The 27,487-nt window shown below is 41.3% G+C and overlaps 1 pseudogene; it reads left to right on the plus strand.

Moving 5' to 3' along the window:
- The first annotated feature begins 9,487 nt into the window (after positions 1-9,487).
- Positions 9,488-10,862, plus strand: LOC119506320 (annotated as a pseudogene).
- The last annotated feature ends 16,625 nt before the right edge of the window (positions 10,863-27,487 follow it).

Here is a 27,487-nt window from a genome sequence, read left to right on the forward strand (position 1 = left end):
CCTATATTGAGTATACCATGTGATTCCTCTTGGCACTCAGACTGATGGGATGTCCTTCCCCTGCTTTTCTCTGTGTCAGAGGGACTACACTCTCCAAACCTCTATCCCTCAGGTGGATTCAGTCCATAATGAAGCTGGTGAATATTGGATGGTAGAAGGTGGGGACTTCCTGGCATGCTTATCCTTCTTGGCTTGCAGTGGTGCCTCCTGTGATTCCAGCTCCTACCAGGTGACTGGTCCCTGGGCTTCAATATCCTGACACCCTCTTTTCTGCCTTCCAGTCTAGGGATAGAAGGAGTTTTCTGCTGTGGCTGATCTCTCGGTTGCCTCACCATCCCCGTCTGGGTTGTCAGTTCTCCTATGCCTGCATAGCCAATTTCCTTGATTAAATTTCTTTTATTTTAAATACTTAGAGGGGTTCTTTTGTCCTGGTTGGAATAACCTAACTTACAGTTCTCTAAGTCTCAGTTTTCCCATCTGTAAAACAAGAATAACAACTAATACCCAGCTCTTAAGGATATTGTGAGACTATTAATGCATGAAAATTGCATAGTAACTGCTCAATCGATACTAGCCATTAACAGTCTTCTCAGAGTCTCCAGTTGTCTTTGGGATGAAGTCCATCATTATAAGAATCTGCCCATCTTCTCATCCAGTCCCATCTCTCCCTTTCTCTGCCTCACTCAGACACCCCAGACCAACAGAACTTTCAGTTTCTTAAAGTCTTTCATCCTTCCCTATATTAACTCCAGCATAACACTTATTTTACTTTATTGTAATCACTTTTCTTTGTTCATCTTTGCTAAAGCTGCAAAATGCCCAGGACTTGTTCTCAACTGGCACATACTAAATTCTCAATAAATATGTATGGAAAGAGGAAATGGAAGAAAGGAAGGAAGGAAGGAATGAAGGTAGGAAGGATGGAAGGAAAGAAGGAAGGATGGAAGGAAAGAAGGAAGGTAGGAAGGAAGGAAAGAAGGAAGGAAAGAAGGAAGGAAAGAAAGAAGGAAGGAAGGAAAGAAAGAAGGAAGGAAGGAAAGAAGGAAGGAAGGAAAGACAGAAGGAAGGAAGGGAGGGAGGGAGGAAGGAAGAAGAGACAGATAGGCAAGTAGTAGCAAGGAGCACACTCTGTCAGAGATCCTGGCAAAGTGACAGGTCAGGAATCCAAACCAACAAGTCAGGGTTGAAGGCATGCACAATAGTTACTTGCTGCTGGGAAACAGTGCATCAGAAATCTGGATAGAAATGGTACAAGGCTATAGAAATGAAGGAATCATAAAGTGAACATGAAACTGAGATAAACTACCTGTCCAGTTAGGAGCTCTTTAGTCACTTCCTTCTGGAACAGGAAGTTGCTCCACCATCATGCAAAGTAAGAAAGGAGAATGTCTGCATCTGGTTGATGAAGACAAGGAGTAGGGGTGGCTAATTCTGACAGAAACACATGATTGTGCAGCACTAGGCATGCTCTTCAAGTCAAATGATTCAGGGGGCTTTAAATGTCCTAGTGAGTGAGGGAAATCCCACAGACTTCTCTTTTGTTTCCCCTTTCACCATGGAGCTGTGTTTCTTGACTGGGTCATCTGCACAACCAAACTAACCAGATACCTAATCTTCTCAAGTCTTGGTGCTGGGTTCTGCGTCAGCCCAGAGGGTCAAGGGTGCTCAGGCCTGACATCCCAGGAAGCCAGTAACAACCCACCCCCAGCCTGCAAGGACCGGGCAGGGTATGGTCTCATGTTGCTGCTGTGAAATGGAATGTACAAACAGGGGATATGATTCATGTCTGTAGACACATAGTATTCCTGACAACTAATCAGGAAATGTCCTTTTCTGTCTGGTCTTGTAAAGCCTCTTCAAAAGCTCCATAGAGACTAGATAGGAGGAATCATTTTAAAGTGAGCACTTATCTCAAGGGCTGACGCCATGTACTCACCACCATCCAGCTCTGAGAAAATGTCTCCCCTCCCCTTCCTCCTTGCCCCCACTCCCACTCCATTGGCCTGCTCCCAGACATACCCCCCACACACAAACACACACACAAGCACACAGACATTCTTTTGAAGAAACGTGACACAACATGGGGTAATTCTTAGATATATGCTGTTTCTTTTCAAGGCAGCATGACAGTTTCCCTTAATTTATAGGTAATAAAGAGAAATATTTTAAGAGGCTTGTAAGAACAAATAAATCCAGCTTTTCTCTGGTGCTCAATAAATGGGAAAAGGGGAGAAAGTAGGGAGAAGAGTCATCTATAAATCAAGTGCATTCAACAACATGAATTGCAGCTTCCCCAAAAAGAAATGAAAACTTCTCCTCTGATTAAAGAAGCAAAGCTTTTAATTTTGTTATTTTATATTTTATACTTTGTTCTATTTTATTTTGTTTATTGTGCAGTGAGATGCCTAATTTCACCAATCGGGCTAGCTATCAAAGAAGTACAAGATCTTAATGGAAATATTATAGAGTTCACAATTTACTGGTGGCAACAGTTTATTGGAAACAACTTCTTAGACATCTTAACAAAAATCAAAATATGTGTTTTAAGGAAGCCATGAATATAAAAACTTTTCAGGGTCAAATGAGGTCAGGACTTTTGTATAATAAGTAAATAGTTTTCACTGGTTGGTTAATAAGGATGTATTTTGAATTCCTAGAGATTTAATAAGTTAGCAAATTGGACTTGTTTAGATTTCTCCTTGGAACAGCATGAACACTCTGACACAGCTCTACCACTTGGTGGAGGTGGGGTTAGCCTCCTTCTATTCATTCCCAAATCCCTGAGCCCATTGACTGAAATCACACACAGCTCAGGACACACAAAGGTGGCCCAAAGTTGATTGTTTATTCAAAGCCTTCTCTGAACTATAGAAGGGTGGAAATTTCTGGAATTAGCTTTTGATAAAACTAGGAGCTCCACCCTCATCAAAAAAAAAGATAAATTTTGTTACTATGACAAAGGGGACAGATTTCATTTCCTTTTGAGAAAGCCTCAATTCAAGTTGATTTATAGATGAGTCTTCCCCCTCTCTGTCCTCTTTCCCTGTTCACTGAGCATAATGGAAAAAAGAGGAGTCATCCTGTCCCATCCGCTCTGTTTACTCATGAAGTCTGGTCAGTTCTTCCTTTGAAGGGTCACTCCAATTTTCTTTCTCATCTCTAGGACCTTGTTATTTTGCATTAGTGTGTTTTAAAAGCCTCCCCTCTCCCCTCCCCTCAGCACCTTCCCTTCCCTCCTATCGGTCTAAACGTTCCTAACGTTCTTCTATCATTTGTCACTGTTCCTCCATTTTCCTTTTGCTTCCATGTAGTTCCTTTTGCTTCCATGTAGTGTCTGAACTCTTCACAGCTTTCATGGATGGTCCTAATCATCCATTATCAACCTCCTCACTATCTGCTACTCTTTAGTATCACCCCCTCTAGTTCGTTCAATTCCTCATGGACTTCTCCACTGGTATAGCTTGCTCCACGCTACCTTCTGTTTTCCACTGATTTCCTCTCCATGGACCATCCTTGAGTCTCTCTGCAGAGCATGGCACCCTGTCATCCCCCAGCTTCCCATGAAGTCTCTCTTGTTACTCCCCGCTCATACCCTTCCCTTTTTCTGAGTTTCCCCAGCGTGTAGAGTTTGTGGTGCTCAGTTGAGCATCCCATTAGATACAGTTTCACTAGATACAGTTTCAAACTGTTCCATGTGTGCAAATCTTACCTTCCCACCTATATGATGAGATTTTCAAGGGCAAAAAGTCCATTTCCTCTGCTTACACGTATTTTTTTTTTTCTGCTTACATGTATTTTGTGACTAGTTAGGAGAGAAACACAAGACTCAAGTTGGATCCATTGACATCATTGTGTGGTGAAAGGCCTTTGGAGTCAGACAGACTAATCTTGACTCTGCCACCTACTCACAGTGTAGTCGAAATTTCCAAGTCTGTTTTCTCACCTGTAAAATGGGAATACTAATACTTGGCAGAGTTGCTAAATAGATTAAATGTTGCAAAATACGTAAAGCTTACATGCTGTTTGGTCCATAATTAGATGTCCAAAAGATGGCAGCAATTTCTATTATTGAACATTGGTGGAGGTAAATGGCAAGATTCGGTTTTGGAAGTGAATGAGATTCACTATAGGAGACCCTTGACCCTAAATCCCTAACCAATAAAGAAGGAAAAAGCAAGTACAGACTTACGATCTGCTCAAATGGGACATGGCCTGGGATGGGTGGTATTTAAGTGTCTGGAGGAAGTTTACTTTATAGGCTGAGAATGAAGAGCTGTACAGATGGGACTGGCATACCAGAGGTTCACCCCCTTGGCCCCCCTCGGAAGCTCCTTGCCTCATAGATAATGCAGAGCACAGTTGTAGAGGTCAACATCAACATGCCTGTGCAAGGTCCGGGGGATGAGAAGCAGACATCTGGCCTTGGCAGGCAGATTCTCCAAGCAGCAAGATAAGGAGTAGCTCCCATAAGGAGTAGCTCAAGCAATCCTGCAGCAACTTGGATGCCAAAATGCACATAGCAATATGAGGGAACATAATAATAGTAATAGACTTTTGTGTAGTGCTTCGTATGTGCTGCGTTGTTCTAAGAGCTTTACTTACTTAATCTTCACAACAAACCTATGGGGTAACTACTATTGTTGTGCTGGATAGTCTCTGTCCATCTCTCCAGATCCATTCTCTGCCCTTCTGCACTCTGCTCTCTACCCCACAGGCTAGGCTTTATGGATGGCATCAGCCTGGCTCCCTTGTCCTTTGGATTCCAATTGAGTTTAGCCCTTGGGAGTTGCCAGCAAGTGGCACCAACATCAGGGAATGGAGATAGTAACATTAGCGCTGAGAGTTAGCAGTGGCTGTATTCCTCCACTGAAAGCCACAGCTGCTGCCGAGCAGCCTCTCCTACGGGCAAAGCCCTAGCCACTTTCCATCCTACTCACACCCCCTCCCTTTGTCTTGAGGAAGTATTAGCTCCCTGATATTGACAGCTCTGGGGTGCTTCACCATCCCTGATTGGTTTCCTCTAATCTTGTCCATTTTGGCAAATACTCCCTTTATTAAATTCTCCTCGATGCCATCTGTTTCTGGCTGGGACCCTGGCTGATATAATGATTATCCCTCTTTTACGGATGATGGCACTGAAGTCCAGAGAAGTTATGTAATTCCACCAAGTTATGTAACCACCAGACAGCCTGGTTACAGAGTTGGGTTCCACATTTTACTGCTACTGTGGCAAATCAGAATAACCAAGTTATGTCCCAGAGAAAAGCCTACAGTTGTAGCTTCGTTCTTTCACACCCTATAGGCTACCTCCACAGATCAGTCTGACGAGTTCTCATTAGTTCAGATTCTGGACCTAGCGAGTCATTCTTTTGTAAAGAAAAGTGCAAACCCCTTCCCAAGACGTTGACTATTCAGAGTGTTTTTTTCTTGCCCTAGTTTGGACTCCAAGTTGGACTTCAAGGCTGCAGGAGGAGGTGGGAGAGGGAGAGAGTGGACAGAAAGTGAAGAATATCAGAGGCCCTTTAGGCATTTTACAGAGTTGGGGCATGTGGTCCTTCCTTGCTCCCTCATAAACTCTTCTCCTCCTTCTGAGGATGAGATTCTTGAAAATTCTAATGATGCTTTGTATGTGGAGGAATATACAAGATTTTACTTTGAGTTTCCTGCTACTTTTCTTTCTTTCTTTCTTTCTTTCTTTCTTTCTTTCTTTCTTTCTTTCTTTCTTTCTTTCGAGGTTAGGGACTCCTCTTTGAGCATCATGCACAGTTTTTTTCAAATGTGAAAGAAAAATGGTTAAATGAATGGATCTACATCTTATTGGAAAAGAAAAGGAAAGGAAAGGAAGGGAAAGGAAAGAAAAGAAAAGAAAAGAAAAGAAAAGAAAAGAAAAGAAAGGAAAAGAAAAATGAAATCTCAAGATAGGTGTCCACTAACCTTCCCATGGAGTTTGAGCTGACCTTGGGATAAGGATTTGAGATAAGGACCTTCAGATAAGGATTTGGGTGCAAATGGTTTATTTTAGAGGTAACACCAAGTAACATAAGTAAGGGAGTGGGGAATGGTGGAGGAAAGGGAAGACAGACAACACAGTGTGCATTAAGGAGCAGGTTATCCAGGGGCATCAAAGGCTGTACTCAACAGGTATCCTATGGGAAACTATATAACATGCTTAAGAGATATCCCACCCAGCAAGGAAGCTAGTATGTATCTACCAATTCCCCTCCTTCATTGGTTGAAGGTTGTTCCCTAGAACATGAATTCCTGGAATTTCTGGCCCATTCCCTTGCAGGCCAGCAAGCTCCTATGACCAGAGAAGGCCTCAGACAAGAGTGGGGACCTGCCTGCCTGTATGGGACACTGAAAGCCATGGGGTTGAGTGGAGAAACCAATGGCATCTGCTACAGTCCACCCCTTGCACTTCCCAAATCGACTTTTGTGCCACAATAAGATGATTCTACTGTGTCCCTGATTTTTCAAGGAGGTGTCTGGTCACAATTTCTAAGAAAAATAAGATTTATAATGAACCTGTTAGTGAGACAAGTTACAGTACCTTCTGCTCCAATTGAGCCTATGGTTCTATCTCTGATATTCATTATCTGTCTCCTCTACTATCCACTCTAGTTTCCCTTGACTCTCAGCCAGTCCCATTGATGGTCTAGGTTACTTGCCCAGTGGGTGTACTTCATTCTGAAAGGTCTGAGGTCCAGGTTTCCATGTCCTCATTGGGCTGTAGTTTCTGCAATTGCCCATTCACAGTTATAAGAACACCAAGAAGGGACCAGGAGATCTCCTGAGTTCCAGACATACTTCTTCCTGCTCCCACCAGGTAGAAGTAAGCCTGCCTCTTGTGATAATCAGGGTCAATTATCCATGCCAGTATAGAAGCTCTCTTCTTTGGCTTGCTGGATTATTGGCCTACGGAGCTTAAAATGACCACACGACAGACCTAACTTTAGATTTAGTGAAATACTAACTGTGTTCCTTGGTATGGGCATTTCCCCCACCCCCATTTACATCAGGAACCAGAACCTGTAGTCAGGAGAGACCAAAGTTGCAGCAACAGCAAGCACAAACTCCCCAAGTATGTCATTGGGATTGAGAAGGAGGGCCATGTCTACTTCTCCCTTTTGTTTCCTGGATCTATGTATTCTACCTACTACAGACACAGCCCAGTAAAATGATTTGATGCATATGCTGCATCTTGAAGACTGGTGTTTCACCCCCACCATGGGCTAACCCTAGCTGCCATCTTAGCTAAGCCTTCATGAGGCCATTCCAAAATTCTACCAAGCCAGTAACTTTCAGATGATATGATGTATGGGAGGCTCAGGGACCCTGTGGGTCTATAAACTGAGTCCTTCAGTCTGAGGTGATTTTATGTAGAATCCCATGATGGTAGTCCAGACACTCTATGAGTCCGTGGATAATGATGCTGGCAGAGGCCACATGGGCAGGGAAAGCAAATCCATCCCCAGATAATATATCAATCCCAGCAAGCATGAGTCTCTGCCCCTTCAGAGTGGAAGGTACTGATATAATCAGCTTGCCACCAAGTAGCAGGCTGTATCCTTGAAGGAGAGCTCAGCACTGGTCTTTAGAGTTAACAGATCAGGAATTTAGAGGCAGCCTTGGTTAGAAAGACCATTGCCCCAACCCTGTCACTCTTAAAATTAAATTATAGGTTTTCAGCATTCTGTGCTCCTGTTGCAGATCTCCGTTTCCTCATCCTGGCCACTGACCCTGTTCCCAGAATATGTTTGTATGCTGCATTTGACATAACACCCTAGTAACATCTTGTGCCATGTTCTGACACTGGCTCTCCTTTGAGACTCCAACATGCTGTCTGATCTGAGCTTGGATGTCCTGGCTCTCTTCCTGACTGAGTTTGTCTCCCTTTACCTAGTCTCCCACACTAGCACAATAACTCTACTACACCACATTTTTTTCTAAATACAGATGATAGGTCTGATGGAGAAAGTATGACTTTTAACCAGTCCACCTGAGTCACCAGAATCTAATTTTCAAGTTACAGAAATGAAAATAAATCAATTGAAAGGAGGAAAATCTTCAAGCATCACATACTGAATTGTATTTTTTTAATCCTTACATCAATTTATATATATACATATATAACAACAAAAAAAACCAGCAAAACTTTCTTTAAATGGGCTAGTACCAATCTCCTCTCCCACTTTCACTTCCAGCCAAATTGCCAAATTCCTGGTGTGCCGGTTTGAGTGTATTGTGTCCCCCAAATGCCATTATCTTTGTGGTCTTGTGTGGGGCAGGCGTTTTGGTGATGGTTGGATTTGCTTGGGGTGTGCCCCACCCAGCTGTGGGCAATGATTCTGATGAGATGTTCTCGTGGAGGCGTGGCCCCGCCCATTCAGGGTGGGTCCTTATCGGTGGAGCTATATAAATGAGCTGACTCGGGGGGAAGAAAGAGAGTGCAGCTGGGAGTGATGTTTTGAAGAGAAGCAAGCTTGCTAGAAAGGAACGTCCTGGGAGAAAGCCATTTTGAGGTCGGAGCTTTGGAGCAGACGCCAGCTGCCTTCCTAGCTAACAGGGGTTTTCCGGACGCCGTTGGTCATCCTCCGGTGAAGGTACCCAATTGCTGAGGTGTTACCTTGGATGCTTTGTGGCCTTAAGACTGTAACTGTGTAGTGAAATAAACCCCCGTTTTATAAAAGCCTGTCCATCTCTGGTGTTTTGCATTCTGCAGCATTAGCAGACTAGGACACCTGGGTAGCAGCCTAGGCATCTATATAGGATCCTGTGGAACTCACCTTTCTAAGACTGCCTTAAATCCAGTGAATCCATAACATATGGAGCCAGCCAGAAATCTGGTTGGGTCTGGAGACCTCTAAATTCATCCTTTCATGCACTGACTCTATCTACCACATTCCAACAGCCACAACTGCCAGGACTTTGTTTACGTTCCAGGGCATCTTGACACATATCACACAAAGAGAACCCATATATCAAGGCAGCTAAAACTTTCACACAATAAAAACTCGTTAATCTGAAGTTAATTCAGAAGCAGTAAACAATAGAATCCAGTACAAAGAAAGCTTAAGACTGGATACCTGGCATATAACAGGAACCCAATAATATTTTTTGAATGACAGAGTGAGAGCCTTATTATGTGATGTTTTGCTCAAGTGTCATCGATAAGTATTCACTCCATGGCTCTAGATAAACAACTTAACCTCCTGTGACCTCAGTTTCTTCATTTATAGAATGCAAGCATTTCTGCGGTTCCTTTTCCAGAACTAAAATTCTTTTTGATGTAACTGGGATAAAGTTCACTTTTGTACCATCAATCAAACAGAGGTTTTCTTCAGTTCTCTACTCAAATGTCTCCCTATCAAAGAGAACTTTCTTGATCATTCTACATTAAATAGCTCCCCTCACTTTTTTGCAATGGGTTTGCTGCCAGAACACAGGTGTTGTGACAACCATTGCTGATTCTTAAGCCAAAATAGGAAAGGAAAAGACTCATATCAACATTGTAGTTATTGGACATGTAGATTTGGGCAAATCCACCACTACTGGCCATCTGATCTACAACTGTGGTGGAATAGACAAAAGAACCATTGAAAAATTTGAGGGGGCTGATGAGATGGGAAAGGGGTACTTCAAGTATGCCTGGGTCTTGGACAAACTGAAAGCTGAACGCGAGCGTGGTGTCACCATTGATATCTCCTCGTGGAAATTTGAGACCGGCAAGTACTATATGACCATCATTGAAGCCCCAGGACACAGAGACTTTGTTAAAAACATGATTACAGGCACATCTCAGACTGACTGTGCTGTCCTGATTGTTGCTGCTGGTGTTGGTGAATTTGAAGCTGGTATCTCCAAGAATGGGCAGACCTGTGAGCATGCCCTTCTGGCTTACACACTGGGTGTGAGACAATTTTGTTGGTGTTAACAAAATGGATTCCACTGAGTCACCCTACAGCCAGAAGAGATATGAGGAAATCATTAAGGAAATCAGCACCTACATTAGGAAAATTGGCTACAACCATCACACAGTAGCATTTGTGCCAATTTTTGGTTGGAATGGTGACAACATGCTGGAACCAAGTGCTAACATGCCTTGGTTCAAGGAATGGAAAGTCACCCGTAAGGATGGCAATGCCAGTGGAACCACGCTGCTTGAAGCTCTGGATTGCATCCTGCCACCCACTTGCCCAACTGACAAACACTTGTGTCTGCCTCTTCAGGATGTCTACAAAATTGGTGGTATTGGTACCATCCCTGTGGGCAGAGTGGAGACTGGTGTTCTCAAACTGGGCATGGTGGTCACCTGTGCTCCAGTCAATGTTACAACTGAAGTAAAGTCTGTTGAGATGCACCATGAAGCTTTGAGTGACACTCTTCCTGGGGACAATGTGGGCTTCAATGACAAGAATGTGTCTGTAAAAGATGTTCGTCATAGCAATGTGGCTGGTGATAGCAAAAATGATCCACCTATGGAAGCAGCTGGCTTCACTGCTCAGGTGATTATCCTGAACCATCCAGGCCAAATCAGTGCTGGCTATGCACCTGTGCTGGATTGTCACACAGCTCACATTGCTTGCAAGTTTGTTGAGCTGAGGGAGAAGATTGATCATCATTCTGGTAAGAAGCCGGAAGATGGCCCCAAATTTCTGAAATCTGGTGATGCTGCCATTGTTTATGGTTCCTGGCAAGCCCATGTGTGTTGAGAGCTTCTCTGATTATCCCCCTCTGGGTCGTTTTGCTGTTTGTGATATGAGACAGACAGTTGCTGTGGTTGTCATCAAGGCAGTAGACAAGAAGGCTGCTGGAGCTGGGAAGTCACCAAGTCTGCCCAGAAAGCTCAGAAGGCTAAATGAACATTACCTATAACACCTGCCACCCCAGTCTTAATCAGTGATGGAAGAATGGTCTCAGTACTGTTTGTCTCAATTGGCAATTTCAGTTTAATGCATCGTTGGCCATAACAATGCATCATAAAACTCAGAAGGAAAGGAATGTTTTGTGGACCATTTTTTTTGTGTGTGTGTGTAATTGTTTTTTTTTTTTTTTAATCTTATTTTGAAATAAATGCAAAGTTTTAGGAGCAGTTGCAAAAAAATACAAACCCCATACACAGAACTCCAGCGTATCCTGACCCCCCTACCCCGATACCCTAATCCACCAACTTTAACATGCTGTCACACCACTATTTCTTTCCCTCCCTTCCTCCCTTCTTCCCTGTCTATCGTCCATCATCCATTGCTCTGTCTTCTGAACATATGAGAGCTAGCTGCACACATCCTTGAACAAACACTATAATTCATATATACAATTCCCATGAACAAGAACATTCTTTTATGCAATCCCATTAAATGCAGCTAAGAAGCACAAGAGATTCAACATTGATACAAAGCTTACATTCTATATTCCTTTTTTTTTTTTTTCCTTATGTCTCAGCTGTGTCCCTTTGAGCCTCCAGTCCTCCATCCTCAGATCCCATCCAGGGTCATCCTTGGCATTCAATTGTCTTCTACTTAGACTGTCTTTTTTTTTTTTTCTCAATTGTGGAAACATGTATACAGCATAAATCTTCCCATTCCACCCCCTTCCTAGCATTCCATTAGTGAGATTAATCACATTTAGTTGTTGTAATGCTATCTCCTTCCCACCATCCATTACTGGAAATTTCTCTTCACCTCAAACAGCAAACTTAACTCCCCATTGCCCCTTCCCCCATTTCTCTTAACTCATACTCTACTTTTCATCTCTATGGTCATATTCTCTGATAATTTCTTTGTGTTTACTGTGGGGCTTAAAACTAACCTCTTAAATCCATAAAAATCTTGTTTTTCTTTGATACCAACTTAACTTCAATAGGACACATAAACTGTGTTCTTATACTCCTTCATTCCCCCACCTTTATATAGTTCTTGTCAAAAATTACATATTTTACATTGAGTTCAAAACCACTGATTTGTCATTAGAGTTTGTGTATTTTATATCATGTATGAAGTAAATAGTGGAGTTACAATTCAAAAATTATTGACTTCTATTTGCATTCCACTGTGGTTCGAGAATGTGCTTTGAATATATTCAATTTTTTTTTTTTAATTTATTGAGGCTTGTTTTATGTCCCAGCATATGGTCCATTCTGGAGAAAGATACATGATCACTAGAGAAAAATGAGTGTCCTGGTGATTTGGGCTGTAAGGTTCTATATATGTCTGTTAAATATCTCTTTCTCTTTTCTTGTTTCTCTGTCAGTAGGGCTCCTTTTAGTATCTGAAGTAGGGCAGGTCTTTTATTGGCTGACTCTCTCAGCATTTGTTTGTGAAAAATTTAAACTCTCCCTCAAATTTGAAGGAGAGTTTTGCTGGATGAAGTATTCATCATTGGAAATTTTTCTCTCTCAGAATTTTAAATATGTCATGCCACTGCCTTCTCACCTTGGTGGCCACTGAGTAGTCACAACTTAGTCTTATGTTGTTTCCTTTGTATGTGGTGAATTGCTTTTTCTCTTGCTGCTTTCAGAACTTGCTCCTTCTCTTCAGTATTTGACAGCATGATCAGAATATGTCTTGGAGTGGGTTTATTTGGATTTATTCTATTTGGAGTTAGCTGGGCATTTATGCTTTGTGTATTTATATTGTATAGAAGGTTTGGGAAGTTTTCCCCAACAATTTCTTTGAATACTCTTTCTAGACCTTTACCCTTCTCTTTCCCTTCTGGGACACCAATGAGTCTTAAATTTGGATGTTTTATTTTATCTATCATATCCTTGAGATCTGTTTCGATTTTTTCAATTTTTTTCTCCATTCTTTCTTTTGTTCTTTCATTTTCTGTTCTGTGGACTTTTATGACACTGAGTTGTTGTTCAACTTCCTCTAATCTTGTATCATGAGTATCCAGAGTCTTTTAATTTGTCTAACAGTTTCTTTTATTTCCATAAGAACTTCTATTTTTTTATTTACTCTTGCAATTTCTTCTTTATGCTCTTCTAAGGTCTTCTTCATGTCCCTTATATCCTGTGCCATGGTCTTCTTCATGTCCTTTATATCCTGTGCCATGTTTTCATTCCTCAATTGTAGTTCTTTGATTAATTGTGCCAAGTACTGTGTCTCTTCTGATATTTTGATTTGGGTGTTTGGGATTAGGTTCTCCATGTTGTCTGGTTTTATCATATGCATTAAGATTTTCAGTTGTTTTTGGCCTCTTGGCATTTGCTTTGCTTGATAGGGTTCTTTCAAGTTGTAAAAAAAATACCAATCTAATTTTTCAGAAATACAAGTTGGTGGCATACACTTTCTCTAACTAACCAGCAGATGCAGTCTGCAAGTCACCTATACCCCTCAAGTCAGTTCTCCTCAACTTTGTCTTTGTGGTGTGTGGGGAAATGGTTCTTGTGGGGTTCAGCTGGTGAACTCAGTTTGGGGGTGTTGTTGGAGCTGTCCGCCGTGAATGTGGGATGTGTGTCTGGGTGGTTAGGGAGGCAGGGCAGCTTTAATATTCAAACCTCCCAGGTGTACCCAGAGATTCAAGGCTGTTGCAAGAGTCTAAGCCTTCATTTCAGTTTTGCCCCAGATTTTCTCTGTCACTGACCTACAAACCACCAGCATTGATGTAGCATCTCTGGGTTTTCCGAGTGGGTCCCCCTTCTCAGCTGTGATCTTCCAAGACCTCTGCTGGGGGAAGGCTGTGCTATGTCACAAGTGCGCGCCATCCCTCAAGGGAAGCCCCAGGCCAGCAGGCTGTGCAGGGGTGCTCTCATCCTGATGAAAAGATGGCTGAATGGGGTGTCTCAACCACCCCCCTTTTTGCACAGTTCCTCCTTCCCAGCTCCGGGACAACTGGTGCAGCTTTGGGCTGTGGGCACGGCCCCAGACAGGAGTGTCTCCAGCCCTCCAGGGAGCCAGCTGCAAGCAGCGGAGTTTTTTTCTCCTTTTGGCTCTCCCCTCCACTCCCCTGGCCCTGAGGGAATCTGCAGTGGGCTATCCTCCACGCCAGACACCAAGAGGCTGGCTCAGCCCGCTCCTGCTGTGCTTCACTACATGGTTCCCACCGTCACAACTGCAGCTGCTCCTGGGTTTTTCCTTTTTTTTTTTTTTTTAAAGAACCAGTCCGTCTCCAAATGCCAACCCCTGGCTTCCCCATACCACAGTGCAGCCACGGAACTTTCAGCCAGCTTACTCACCTGTTTCAGAATGCAGACTCCTGGTTTCACCAAGCGCACAGTCCCTGTGGTTCTAGCAGACCTTGTCCAGCTGGTGCATTGCTGAAACTGGTATTCTGGGTCACCTTCTGCTTTTTATCTAGTATTTTTCATGGAGGTGTTTTTTTGCCCTGTCTCACCTAGTCGCCATCTTAGTTTCCCTGGACCATTTGTTTCTGTGTGGCAGCTTTAAGTTATTAGTTTTTAAAATCAGTACTTTTTAAATGGAAGCAACGGCCAAAAATCTGTCACAGAATTTTGAGACCCATTAAAACAAAGTTTAATGAGAAACCTGTGTCTTCTTTTGAAAAGTCAGCCTTGAATTGCTCAGACAAAAGACAAGTGCTCATAACCTATTTCTGGTGTTTCATCTGCTGAAATTTGATATGGTAGTTCAGGTTTAACAGTTTTTTAGGACAAATTGAGGAATTTTTCACCTGCTAATTATAGGGATCATCATTTAACTTGACTTAAGTACTTTTAGTAAAAAACTGGGGGTGGTTTGTTGGTGGCAACCTTAGAATGGAAAAGCAAAGGGTAATTTGTAAAGTTCATAAGCTACCTTAGAAGGCCAAGTTCTGTTACAGAGGCCATGTGCTGCATATAGAATTCTAATTTTGTGTGGTTATTTCTCTATCAATATTGAGTAAATGAGTTTATTGTATATAGGAAAAATAAAAGACACTGGAAGTTGAAAAAAAAATAGCACCCCTTGCTCATACCCTTCACTCTATCCCCTTATTATTCTTTTTTATTATTCTTCAAAATGCTATTCTATTTGTCTCCTGCTTAAGTGCCTTGAGGGTAGAGGTTTCATCTGTTGCATTTATAGCTGTATCCCCAGCACCTAAAACAACACATGGGAGGCTCTCAATACATAGTCATTGAATGAATGTATGATTTAAACAAGTTATAAAGAATATAAATTTGAGGAAAATATGTATTCTAAGAAAGTGTTCTTCTCAATTACTCTTTCCCCTGTTTCCAAATTAATGCAGCTAACTGCAAACCACTCCTCTCCTTTCATAAAACCAAAATTTCCCCCAAACAATTTCCTCCAGGCAATGCTTTGTACTCCTTGTCCTAATTATTCTTCAACTTAAAGGTAATCCAATTGTATGCATTTATAATAATTTAAAATTCAGTTTTATTTGTCCAGGGTGGCTTTCCCCTAATTTCAATATTCCAAATGAATGAATTTGATAGCAGATAGTTTATTGCCACATTCTTCTAGACCATTGAAACATGTTTTAAACACAGTGTTAAGTATTCCAGTTCTGCAACGAGACTTCCTAACTTTGAATCCTGGCTTTGCTACTTTAATTGTGTGATGAGGGCAAGTTACCTAGCCTCCCTGTGTCCCCATTTCATCATCTGTAAAATGGGTTTTTTCATTTGCCTTTGCTGCTTTCTACCCTACCATGAACCCTGGGAAGTCAGGACACAGGAGATCCAAGAGCAGCAGGAAAGAGAGTTGGAGCATTTGTCCTCCACTCCTGCCCTCCCTTGGCAGTATTTTAGCAGTGACTGTCTTCCTTTATCTATGGCCACAGCACCTGACAAGTAGCCTCTCTGCCATGGCTAAGATGTCACCAGGTGCTGTTTCTGTCCTCTCCCCTTTATCCTTCAGGTACAGGATGCTAACAGTTTCCTGATCTTGCTAGTCCCAGAGGTACCCATAGTCCTTAATGATCCCCTTAATATGATCTGCATCTCTAAAAGTGGCCTGTTCTAGTTTGCTAATGCTGCCAGAATGCAAAACACCAGGAATGGATTGGCTTTTATAAAGGGGGTTTATTTGATTACACAGTTATAGTGTTAAGGCCATAAAGTGTCCATCAACAAAGGGTACCTTCACTGGAGGAAGGCCATTGGCATCCAGAAAACCTCTGTTAGCTGGGAAGGCACATGGCTGATGTCTGCTTACTTCCAAGTTGTGTTTCAAAATGATGTTCTCCAAATGTCTGCATCATCAGCTTCCAACGGCGGTCTTCAAAATATCTCTCAGCTCCAGCTAGCTATGAGCTCCTTCTGTCTGAGCTTATATAGTGCTCCAGTAAACTAAACAAGGCCCATGCTGAATGGGCATGGCCACACCTCCATGAAAATTATCCAATCAAGAGTTATCACCTACAGTTGGGTGGGTCACATCTCCATGGACACTCAACCAATAGGTTCCAACCCAATCCACACTAATATGTCTGCCCTCACAAGAATGCATTAAAGAATATGGCTTTTTTCTGGGGAACATAAATATACAAACCAGCACATAGACCTTCCATTATAATCTCCTCAGCCAACCCTTTGAGTTGTGCCTTCTGCTTCCTGCCAGATCCTGGCAAAGCACTGTGATCAGGACTGCATTCAATGAGTGAATATACCTAAAACAACCAGAACATTGCCGACACATTGTGAGGTCTCAGAGTTTATTATTATTATCTGTATAAGTCAATGAAGGAAAATTGTAGGAGACAGCCCATGTTGTTTAGAATCGACACACATTCTGCCTAGTGAAAAAGTCCTTTAGGCTTAGAAAAATCTCACTTTGTATATGCAGTCTTTCAGAATGTTTGTGGATGCTTTTGAGCAAGTTAAGAAATCTCCCTGAGACTGGTCTGATTGCTGTGAGTTGAGAGAAGATCAGGAAGTATATGACAATAATGGTCATAAAGCCCTGTAAATAGGAGGCACTCAATACATATTAATCAGATGGGGGTTAGGGCTGACTATGTGGGCGTGAGACCTGCACCCAGAAGGGGGACCCTCACTTGGTTTAATGCTCTGCTGTCACCATCTTGAAATTGTTAATAACTTTTGAACAAGGGGTCCTGTGTTTTCCTTCTGCACTAGACCCCACAAATTATGTAGGCAGTTGTGGGGGACAGTTCACTTTATTTTCTGCGATTGACAATTTCTTTTTGTATCATGCATAAATCATCAGCATCTTTTTTTATATATAAAGAAAAATAAGGGTTTTAGAAGATGACATCTGGTATTAAGACTGTATCCATTAATTAACAAGTATCTACCAGAGAGCTGGTATGTGTTAGGCACTGTGCCAATACCTCTTGGAACCTAAAATTTCCTGCTTTGCAATTCCAGGCTGAGCTGATCAGCATGTGACAGGATTGGAATTGACCTTGCTGTGAACCTTTCAGTTGTATCTGTGGTATCTGAGTTTGGGGAAGAAATTAGTTTCTTACATCATCACAAAGCTGTGACTTGGATTTGAACAGTGTATCATATAAACTCAATTAGATGACCAGGCAGTTAAAATCCTCCAATTAAAGGATTTTAAAGTTCCGGAACATCATAATTTGGGTTGATTTGGGGGCAACGCTTACCTTTTCCGGGACCTTGAGTCTACATAGATAAAAAAACAGAGACACCCAGAAGTTAAGCCTCCTAGGAGTAATAGTTTATACCCAGTAGGTGTACTATGACCTTGGCGGGATGGTGGGGAGGAAAAAGAGAACACAGATTTGACTATTTAAGGAAAAAACAACTCCCCAGCAACAGGGAAGGCAGGACTTCTTTCAGTGCATCCTGATGGCAGCTTAATACTATGTAATCCCTTGGAAATGCTTCTTGCTCAATCCACAAATAGTAGTAAATCCTGAACTAAAGGGGCCTCCCAGAGAACCAACGGCAGAGATGTTAGTTGCCATGTGCTTATTTCTCAAGTGAAAGAGGAAAGGCTAAGAAGCAGGGCTTATATGCTTAGCAGGAATCTAAAGCTGCCTTGGACCTGGGGCACGATTCAGAATGCTAAATAGAGCAGAATCTGGGAGAATAGCTTCTGTGGTAAGGGATAGGCTTTACTTTCTTTAAAATGAGCTGTTAAACCTAAACAGCTGTTAAAACAAGCTGAAAAAGAGGTCAGACTTCAATTAGAGATATGAATGAAGCGGATCTGGTTAGGACTAAGGCAAATCAGGCCAAAAGATAAAGGATGATATTGACTGTGTTTTAAAGCTTCAATTTCTGTGTGAGATCAAGGGAAGAGATGTTTATTTGGTGCAGGATCTATATTTTCTGCAGCATACTAAAAAACTTGTATGGTCAATTTACTCAAACATCATAATTACATGGAACTTTGAATAGGAAGTGAGATCTGGTAGGTTTGTACAGGTTAGTGTGAAATCCTGATACATCCCAAAGTAACTTGGGCAGAGAATAAAAATATATTTGCAGGGCCCCCCTGATGAACTGGGGGAAAATGTGGAAATGTTGGACATCCCCACCTGGGTTACTGGTATTCTTGCAAAGTTTGAGGACTGACAGTTTGGTAGGATGAGCCCTCAATCTTGGGGCATGCCCTTGTGAAGCTTGTTACTGGAAAGGAGAGGCTAAGTCTACTTATAATTGTGCCTAAGAGTCTCTCCCGAGAACTTCTTTGTTGTTCAGATGTGGCCTCTCTCTCTCTCTAAGCCAACTAGGCAGATGAACTCACTGTCCTCCCCTCTACATGGGACATGACTTCCAGGGGTATAAATCTCCCTGGCAATGTGGGACATGAGTCCCAGGGATGAGCCTGGACCTGGCATCATGGGATTGGGAAAATCTTCTTGACCAAAAGAAGTGAAATGAAACAAAATAAAGTTTCAGTGGTTGAGAGATTTCAAACGGAGTCAAGAGGTCATTCTGGAAGGCATTCTTATGTGCTATATAGATATCCCTTTTTAGTTTTTAGTATATTGGAACAGCTAGAAGGAAATACCTGAAACTGTCAAATTGCAACCCAGTAGCCTTGATCCTTGAAGACAATTGCATAACTATGTAGCTCACATGGTGTGACAGTGTGATTGTGAAAACCTCATGGCTCACACTCTCTTTATCCAGTATATGGACAGATGAGTAGAAAAGTGGGGACAAAAACTAAATGAAAAATAGGGTGGGATGGGGGGGAGATGGAACATTTTAGGTGTTCTTTATTATCTTTATTTTTGTTTTCTTTGAGTAAGGGAAATGTTCAAAAATTGATTCTGGAGATGAATGCACAACTATCTGATGGTACTGTGAGTAATTGATAGTACACTGTGGATGATTGTATGGTATGTGAATATATCTCAATAAAACTATATTAAAATAAAAACTAAACAGTTCCCTCTCACTTGCATGTTAACAGAAAGCCCAGAAAGACATATACACATACAACACATACTCCAACCTTTACAACACTGATTAGTGCCATCTCTAGTATATAATAAAGAGAATTAGGGTAGACATGGTGGGGGAGGGTGAAGAACTGATGGAGAAGGTTGCTCTCTATTTGTATAAGTAGTTCTAAAAACAAACAGGCTAGTATGCTTATATATATGGTTTATATAAGTTCTGTAAGTTTTTTTCCCATTAAGCTGTAGGCTATTCAAGATCAACATGTAGTACTGGGTCGGTCTCCATAAGGGTTTAGACTAGAAAAAAGAGCAAATGGAATGCTCTTTTCAGCTTCCCATGATCAGGGCTAAAACCTGTAGGTAACATCTTTTCCCCATAAGATTGTATTTGATGTTCTGATACAACTGAATAAAATCATTCAAGGAAGGAGCTAGATGCTAAGTGTGATATGTTCTGGGCCTCAAACCTTATAGGGTGCTGTCTGTAAAAGGTAACCAGAGGATATGCCTAAGCAAGCTCATGGTGTTAGTGATCTTTAGCTACTTTCTGGAGCAGGTACTGGGAGGTGAAAAGGACTCAAGCCCAGCCACAAAACGTGAAGCATTAGTCTTGGGAGACCTCAGACAGACAGGAATGGGGAGCTCTCTTGGACTGAAGATCAAAGGTGAGTCAAAAGAGGAGCCTCATCAACATGGCTATGGAGAAATAATGTTTATTGTCAGTATTATCAGACTTTGGTTGTGGATTATGGTGTGACTAATTCATATGTTAATGAATCATCTGAAAACAGAGAGTGCAATAAATGTTTGTTAAGTGAATGTTAAGTAAATGAGTGGGCAGGACTATAAGGATTCATATCCTTATTATTTAAAATACTAAACTGTCATCATGGATTAATTTTTGCCATAAAGACTGGAGTACTCCACCCAGGGTCAGAGACTGGAGATTCTGTCTGCCTTGCCTGAGGGAAGCAGGTGTCATTGTCCTCCTTGTCATCCTAGCGTTCTTTATTTACTTTATTCTCATGAGTTCTCCTCCTAACCCTTCTCCTCCCTGAGAGAAGAGATAGATTCAGAGTCAGCATTAAAGTTTATTTCTCCTGTAAGGTGAGGAGAAGGAAGAAGGACTTGCCACCATCTCATTATTTTCTCAGCCTCTCTATCCCATTCACTCCCATACACACTACCTTCATCTTCTGTGACACCTCATCATCCATCTTCTCCTTTATGTCCTCTTGTTTTTCCCTCTCCATCTCCGCTCTATTCAATATTGCTCTATCAACCTCAATGTAGGTGTTGTTGGCTAAGCTGAATAAAAAGTCATATGAACATGCATATTTCACGAATTCCCAAACAGTTAATATTATTTTAGTTACTAGACATACTTAAATATATTTTTTTGCCACTCTCCTCCTTCTCTGACTTCCTGAGATATATCTCTTGGTTTCTCCTATTAGTCCCAAACTCTATATTAGATTTCAATCATCAAGGTTTTCTTTAAAACTGATCTATTTCTCCACATTACCATAGCTCTTATTAGAGAAGAAGGAAGAAGACGAAGAGGAGAAAGGAGGTGGAGGAGGAAAGGAAGCTAGGCAGAGAGAATGGAAGGAAAGAAGAGAGTGAGGGAAGCAGAAAAGGAGGGAGGTAGGAAGAAAGTTAATTCCTGGTAGGTGACAGAAACAATAAACAATATAGAGGTTCAAAAGAATGAGAACTTTTTGTGTGCTGGAGAGCTTCTGGAAAACTTTACATAGAAGAGGAGAATTGAGTTTATCCTTAAAAATGGGTGGGATCCAATTAGGACATGATGAGGAAAGAGAATATTTTAGGTAGAGGAAATGATGTGAAACAAATTCCAGAAATGTACAAGGTGTGAGAGGAAGGGAGAAAGACTGGTACAAATGAACACCACCACCATGTAGTAAAGCAGAGGGAGATGAAGAGGAAAAGAGCATGTGACAGTCATATTGGGGATGGTCTTAAATGCCAAGCTAAGGGTTTGAACTTTGGACAAGGTGGTTTTAGATACAAGTAACAAAAAACTACTCAGACTAGTGTAAGCCAAAAGGAGTGAGATAAATTAAAAACAAAGGAATTTGGAAGAACTCAAGCACAGAAAGGGCAGCTGGGCATCCCCAAGGCCTGGGTCAGGAATGAAAGGCTAACAGGAGCTGGGGCTGAAAGCTTCCTAGTCTTGATCTCTCCACCCCACACCAGTCATGTTCTTTCTCATCCAGACATCTCTGCATGTCTGCCTCATTCTTTCCTCTCTGCACATGGGTTTCTGTCTTCTCCAGAATATGGTGTGAAACAATTCACCCCACAGCTCACCCATTTACATCTCCTCAATGCAAATAACCAGCAGAGGCTACCAACATCTTGGACTTCCAATTCCCAATTTACGAGAAAGAGAATCTGATTGTCTATTCCTAGTACAATAATAGGAGTCATGTTATGTTGAATAAACATGGCTTTGGGGCCCAGCTCCAGGAGGAAGTAGCTCTCAGAGAAGGAGTGGGGGTGGGATTGCACACTGGGCAGATGCTAATTAAAGGATGTCTTCAATGGCTTTAGAGCCAATTGAATGTTTTGGAGGTGGGGAAGGAGATAATGAAAATGATCTTAGGAAGCTTCACCACAGGAGCAGAATGGGTTAGAAAGAAAAATTCTGGGGGCAGAAAGACCAAAGAGAAGCTATTTGAGTTGAAGCATTTAAGGCCTGAAATAATTGGGTTATAGTCAACCTGACCACTACTCTCTAGAAAAATATTCTTGGCTCAACAAATATAACTTTGTGTTTGATCTCGAGAGGAACGTTTCTTATTTCATAGCTCAGAGCCAAAACTGAGCTATTTGCTCATATATGTTATTTATGGGTTGGTGGTTGGTCTCTCTTTATCCAGTGGTTGCCCAACATCCTACTTTGAAGTTAGAACTTGGGACAACCTAAATTAATAGGGGGAAATCCATAAGATGAAGAAGGTTCCATGCTGTCCTACTCTAACCACAGAGCTTTATAAATTCTCATTCCCTGAAGCTGGTCAAAATTTGTTTTTTCACCTGTAGCTACTTAATTTGTTTGGTTAGCTGAGGTCATAGTCTTGGGTCCAAGCCCACACATGGGGCAGTTAGCTTTACCCTGTCCCTTGACCACAGACCATGTCCTAATGAGGCTCCTTCTTCAGTTCCAGCTGTGGGAGGAATGGGAGGGCAGAGATCCATGCCCTATAATGATGTTTTTTTAAATTCAATTTTATTGAGATATATTCACATTCCATACAATCATCCGAAGTATGCAATCAGTTGTTCACAGTACCATCATATAGTTGTGCATTTATCCCCCCAATCTATTTTTTGAACATTTTCCTTGTACCGGAAAAAGTGAAAATAAGAATAAAAAAAAAAAAAACAGTAAAAAAAGAACACACAAATCATCCCTCCCACCCGCTCTATTTTTCCATTAGTTTTTTGTCCCCATTTTTCTACTCATCCATCCATACACTGGATAAAGGAGAATGTGATCCACAAGGCTTTCACAATCATATTGTCACCCCTTGTAAGCTACATTGTTATACATACATCTTCAAGAGTCAAGGCTACTGGGTTGCAGTTTGAGAGTTTCAGGTATTTACTTCTAGCTATTCCAATGCATTAAAACCTAAAAAAGGTTATCTATATAGTGTGTAAGAATGTCCACCAGAGTGACCTCTTGATTCCACTTGGAATCTCTCAGCCAGTGAAACTTTATTTCATTTCATTTCACATCCCCCTTTTGGTCAAGATGTTCTCAATCCCACAATGTCAGGTCCAGCTTCATATAATGATGTTTTAAAAAAAAGAAAACAACAACAGCAACAAGACTCGTCCAACATATTTTACTTCCTCCTGGTCAGTAGATGACCAGCTACTCCTTGTGTTTATAACAGTAGTTCTCAGGATGATCCTTTATGGTGTTCTGACCTTAATGTTAGATGTCCTCCCTCTATCTCCAGACTTGCTTTCAGTAGTAATAGAGTAATATTGTTTCAATATCATTTTTTTTAAACAACTCTGTTAGGATGCTTTTGGCTACAGTAACAGAAAACCCCATTCAAGTGACTTAAAACATTTTTTTTTAAATATGGTTTTATATAACAAGATGTCCAAGAGTAGGGCACCCCCGTAGTTCATTAATTCAATGGTTCAAGAATACCCTCAGCTCAAAGATATTACCGTATTTCTGCTCTTTCACCATCAGCATGTGGGTTTTATCCTCAGGCTAGCTCCCCTCATGTTGAAAATAACTGTCACAATTTCAGGCATCACATCCAGACATGATAATGACTACTACAATTAGACACTCTCTCTTCTTGTGTGTATCATTTTACAAGCATTTCAAAAGGGCCGCTCTTGTCTCACTGGCCAGAAACTCTTTGAGCGCCCACACCTAAACTCGCCAACAGGAGAAAGGGATGGCCTTGACTGGTTTGGGATAATCACAATTCATCCCTTAGAACAAGGGCCGGCAGCAGCCTCCCCTGGGGCACAGGGTTGTTTTACTAAAAAGGAATACCTGCACAAAATCAGTGTTCTATGCAGGAAAACGAAATGGGGAAATGGAAACTAACAATATCTTGTTTCCCATGGACAATCTCCCTGAATTTCATCCATGACTGAAGACCCTGGTGATTGCTATTCTAAGAGCCAATGATGATACCAATTTTGATGCCTGCAATAAAGAGTCTTGTTAAGAAATGTGATGATGAGGCATGCAACTAGGTGACTTCACCTTGAGGACAGTATGTTGAGTGAAATAAGTCAAAAACAAAAAGACAAACACTATAATGCCTCACTAATATGGACTAACTATAACGTGCAAACTCTGAGAATTGAATCTGAGAGCATAGGTTATCAGGGGAAGGCTTATTGTAAACATTCTTAGATCGTAAGCTCTTATAGCAGTCACATCTATTCCTGAGTTGTAATGGTTATTTCTAAATTCTGAGATGCTGAGCAATTTGTGCATAACCTGGTCCATCCCTGGAACTTCAGGTATCTAGATGTGTGACACCTGAGACTCAGAGCCAGAGTTCAGCAGCTATGAATGTCAGCATTACCCCATAGAGCAACTGTTAAAGAAGCTGAAAAAGAGATCAGAGGTCAATTAGAGATACGAATGAAATGGATCTGGTTAAGACTAAGGTAAATCAGACTAAAGGATAAAGGATGATATTGACTGTGTTTTAAAACTTCAACCTCTACGTGAGACCAAAGGAAAAGATGTTTATTTGGTGTAAAATCTGTTTTCTGTAGCACACTATATAATTTAACGTGTATGGTCAGTTTATTCAAACACCATAATTATATGGAATCTTGAATAGGGAATGAAATCTGCTTGAGTCATCCAGGTTAGTGTGGAGCCTCAATACATCCCAGAGTAATTCGGGAAGAGAATAAAAAAGTATTTGCAAAGCTCCCTTGAGGGACTGGGGAAAAATGTGAAAATATTAAACTTCCCCTTCTGGGGAATTCCTGATATTCTCACAAGCCTCGGGGTCTACTAATTTATAAGGCTGAGCCCTTGATCTTGGGTCTTGCCCTTATGAAGCTTGTTACTACAAAGGAGAGGCTAAGCCTACTTATAATTGCACTTAAGAGTCACCCCCAGAGAACCTCTTTTGTTGCTCAGTAGTGGCCTCTCTCTAAGCCAGCTCAGCAGATGGACTCGCTGCCCTCCCCTCTATGTGGGACATGAGTCCCAGGGGTGTAAATCTCCCTGGCAATGTGGAACATGACTCCCAAGGATGAGGCTGGACCCAGCATCATGGGATTTAAAAAAATACTTCTTGACCAAAAGGGGGAAGATAAATGAAACAAATAAAGTTTCAGTGGCTGAGAGATTTCAAATGGAGTCAAGAGGTCATTCTGGAGGTTATTCTTATGCATTATATAGATATCCCTTTTTAGTTTTTAGTGTATTAGAATAGCTAGAAGATAAAACTGAAATTGTTGAACTGCAACCCAGTAGCCTTGATTCTTGAAGATGATTGTGTAACTATATAGCTTTTGTGGTGTGACCATGTGACTGTGAAAACCTTGTGGCTCACACTCCCTTTATCTACTGTATAGACAGACAAGTAGAAAAATGGAGATGAAAAGTAAATGAGTAATAGGACAGAATGGGGGGGGGTTGGATGTTTGGAGTGTTCTTTTCAACTTTAATTTTATTCTTTTATTTGGAGTAATGAAAATGTTCAAAAATTGTGATGATGAATGCATAACTATATGATGATACTGTGATCAATTAATTGATGTACCCTTTGGATAACTGTATGGTATGTGTCTATATCTCAATTATGTTGCATAAAAAAAAGAAATGTGAGCTTCCTTGGACTTACTCCCTGGAGTGGGCAGTCTCCTCCAGCTTGTGCTTCTCTCCTCTATCTCCCACAGCCCCATCCCAATCTTAAATGTATCTGTTGGACACAGTGAAAAACCTTTACTCACTAGCAATCCAGATCACAGGTGCTGTGCAGAAGATATAACCACCCTCTCCCTAGCTAGCCATTTTGCATATATGTATCATTGAGAACAAGAGAAACAGGTTAAAAGATTATGGATCTGATTCTGGTTGCCAAGACAGTGGCTCAAAATGAGCCAGGGGTGCCATTCTCCCACAGGATCTTTGAAAAACTAGCAGAACCATCTTCCTTAAAATAGTTAAAGGTGTGCAGTAACTGGATGAGGGCCAAATAAAAAATCCAACCAAACAAATCTTTAAACACAATGGGAGAAGCTTGTGTTTCCCTTGCTGGCACCATCCCACCCTTCCCTGCCTTGGTATGGAGCCAGCCTGCAATTCCACTGGGGGTTCCTGGACCTGTTCCAGAGGGAGCTGAGTAGTCCCAGTGTGCAAACTGGGGTGCCTGTATTCCATGCCAGCCTATCAGGTGGCAACCTGAAAGACTAAATCAGGAAACTCCTCTCAGGCTCACTCTCTAAGAACTTGCCCTGCAGGCAGAAGCAGCTTGTGGATAGCTAACGAAGCATAAGAAACAATTAAATCAAACTGCCTGGGTCAAAGGATTACCTGCCTTATGTTATACAGCAGAGCACCCCAGAGAAGGGAGAAAAATCTATTTCATAGATAATAGAGAAAACATTGGAATTTCTGTAAATAGCAGAATTCCTAAGGCCATGAGCAAGCACAAGTCCAGGATAAGACTCAGGCTCAGATAGGAGAGCTAAGTTGTTAAGGACAAAACCAGCAAATGCACAGTTAACTTGCAAAGACTGTGAAAGGTGTTTTTTGCATCAGTTTGTGTGCTTTTGTTAGCTCCTGGCACTCAAGGAAATTTTGGTACATCATAAGCTGGATACAAACTTAAAGAACAGATTCAGGCTGAGGAATAGAAAGAGAAAAGAATTTTAAAAAGTGAATAGAGCCCATGAATCCTATGGGCCACTACCAAGCATATCAATGTATTGATTCATTATAGGAGTCCCAGAAGGAGAAGAAAGAGAGAAAGGGACAAAAGGAAATTCAAAGAAAGGATGACAGAATGTGTCCCATTTTTAACATAAGACATGAATATGCACATTTAAGAAATCCAACGCAAAGAACCATGCCTAGACACATAGCTGTCTCACTGTCAAATGCCAAGGGCAAGAAGAGACTTCTGAAAGCAGCAAAAGAAAAGTAATGCATTGTATACAAGGAAGTCCCAATAAGATTAAGTCCCAATTTCTTATGCAAAACAATGGAGGAAAGAAGGCAGTGAGATAAAATATTTAAAGTGAAAGAAAACAATTACCAACCGAAAATTTTATACCCATATTTCTTTTAAAAATGAGGGATATATAAAGACATTTCCAGATAAACAAAAGCTGAAGGAGTTCATCATGACCAGATCTGCCCTAAAAGGCAATGCTAAAGGGAATCTTTCAGAATCAAAGAAAAGGACACACTAGGCAGTATATCAAAGTGCCATAAAGAAATAAAGACCTCCAGTAAAGGTAACCAGATAGATAATTATAAATATCAATACTATTGTATTATATTTTTTGGTATGTAACTCCACTCTTTACTTCTCACAGATGCTAAGATGCAAATGCATAAAAGGTAATGATAAATCTATGGTTTGGGACACACAATGTATAAAGATATAATTTGTAACAAGTACAACAAAAAAAT

Source organism: Choloepus didactylus, chromosome 11, assembly GCF_015220235.1.
Source record: "Choloepus didactylus isolate mChoDid1 chromosome 11, mChoDid1.pri, whole genome shotgun sequence".
In the NCBI taxonomy this organism is placed as follows: domain Eukaryota; kingdom Metazoa; phylum Chordata; class Mammalia; order Pilosa; family Megalonychidae; genus Choloepus; species Choloepus didactylus.